We start from the raw sequence: 2,500 nt of genomic DNA on the forward strand, positions 1-2,500 counted from the left end.
CTATTGTCAACATTTCCAGATATCGCAAAAACTCTGAGCAATCACCGCTAGAGGAAAAGGATCAGTACACAGCGGACTCAACGCAGCGCTTGTCAGCAGAAAATCCACCTGCGGACGTGTGCTCAAACTGCGGCATAAAAAAAATGTCTAGTCAGACTCGCAAGTTTGGAAACTCAAGATTCTCAAGAAAACGTCTAACTGACACGAAGTAAGCACATTTCACAAAATTAACTCCAGGATATGACTAATGTGTTCAAAAATTTGTCTCGAAGACATTTCTCTCAACATGACACTGCCCAATTATGTAAAAAAAAATTATCACCTATCCGTGATAAAAAAGACTATGATAAACTCATAATTCAGCAACTATATGCCTCCAAAAATGACACACTTGTGCACATAAAAAATGCACATCTCCATAGGACCACAATGCAGTAATGCCACTCGCCTCCAAATAGTCACAAAACCAAAAAGAAAGAACCACAGAAATCTTCTCTTGGTTCGAAAAAAAAACTCCATAACCACAAAAAAGGTCACCCGCCAAATATTAATTCCACCTCCATATATTTCACCATATTAATAATAAAACCTCTCCGGTGATAAAAACATTTCCTCCATTTGGTTAATAACCACCCCCCACACCATAATCACTTCTCCGATAGCCACATGTTAATAAAAAAACCACCACTCCAGGAATAAAAAATAGTCACCTCTATTTCGGCAAATAAAAAATATTTACCTCTATTTCACCAATACTCCATGTGGAATAAAACAAGGCTCCAAAAAAATATTAAATCTCCAAGCGGGAATATCAAAAAATGAAATCCCATCTCCCAAAAAAATATGCACTCAAAGCATCCAGCTGACCCACTCACAAATATTGCCCAATATATCTCCAAAAATGTGTCTCCATTTGCAACAAAGATGGCTGCAAAATAATTGAACTAAACATAGTTCTCACCACCATTGGCAAATATCAAATGGCCAAAAATATATCTCCAATATATTATATCTCAAATTATAACTCCAAAATAATATACCTCCAATTATATCTCCAAAATAATATATCTCCAATTCTCCAGAGAATAACTCAATGTTATAGTAAAAAACTATAAACTCTCTCCATTTAGCATAACTGCTGAAAAAAGGGTAAAAACTCGGCAAATAAAATTGTCTAGGAAATTCTAGAAAAAATCACCAATGTGCCACAACTCATTATAATAAAACTCCAAATTCACAGTGTCCAAGCAAAGACTTCTCCATATGCACTACGACATAGGCCACTAGAAACTTAGCCAAGTTTCCTATCTCTGGCAAAGTTGTCACAAATACAACAAAGGTATTGTGCAAGAAACTCACAATTTCTGGAACACAAATATCCAGAGAAAAAAATGTAGTGCCATTACGTATGCATTCAAAAAATGCAAGAATTCTCCCGTAAATCTCTTTGTGCAGCATCTAATAGCTGAAAACACAAACACGTTCCTGAACAATGACTCTAAGTCACGAACTGAGACATTAGAAAAAATATTCACACAAACTGGAGAGAAAAAATAAACTCAAATTCACCCATGATAAAAAAAACTCGTGTCAGCGATGGCTAACTTCCAAAAAATGGAGAAAAGAAAAATCAACGGCACTGTTAACTATCTCCCGTAACTCACTAGATGTCTAGCAATTATCTGCTGAACTCATAAAAAAGGAAAACAAAAATAAAATGTGTTGTTAGTTCCTCCCATATTCAAAAAAGATTTCACCACCCTTGATAGCATTACAGCACCCACGTATTAGTACACAAAAAAAACTCAGTATCAGAAGTATCATTATCAGCAGAACCACCAAAAATTGCAATCTTCAAAATCACTAATATTAGTATAAAAAAAACATCACCAATGTTAATGCTTGTCCTTTCACCAAAAGTTCAGCACAAAATTCACCAAGATTCAGCCAGATTCATCAAGATTCAGCAAAACTCATCACTCACGAATTTAATGAAATATTCTCCAAAGTTACAAAAATTCAACAAATAATTAACCCCAAGATTTCTCCCAATAATTCATTGTAATAATTCTCCATGACATAATCATAAAATAATCTCCCATGAAATATCTCAAATCTCTCGTAAAACAAGTCCCCCGTAATGATAATTCTACTTAAGTAACCCTCCCATGAAATATCTCAAGCAATGATACTAATTATTAATAATAATAATAATTCTCCTGCAAATATCTCAAGTACGGGTGCAATTCAAATAGCATAAACCAGTATTGCCAAACCCACAGTATACACCACCATTGCCACACCAAAAATCAACACCAGATGCAACACCACTCATCGGCAATTTAAGGTAATCTCTCCAACACAATAAAAAAAATAATAATAATCTGTGTCCCCATTATATTTGTCTTCCAAAGAATAAGGAAAACATACACCACATCCCATGCATTTCAATTCCTTTCCTCTACATTCACGAGAAAGAAAATCTCTTTTCATTTCCTTT

General features: G+C 34.6%; 1 protein-coding gene across 2 annotated transcripts in view; it reads right to left on the reverse strand.

Annotated features, from left to right (window-relative positions):
• Positions 1–2,500, reverse strand: part of LOC135215009 (uncharacterized) — a 249,785-nt gene that overhangs the window by 41,535 nt on the left and 205,750 nt on the right. The gene's annotated exons all lie outside the window — the stretch shown is intronic.

Source organism: Macrobrachium nipponense, chromosome 46, assembly GCF_015104395.2.
Source record: "Macrobrachium nipponense isolate FS-2020 chromosome 46, ASM1510439v2, whole genome shotgun sequence".
Lineage (NCBI taxonomy): Eukaryota > Metazoa > Arthropoda > Malacostraca > Decapoda > Palaemonidae > Macrobrachium > Macrobrachium nipponense.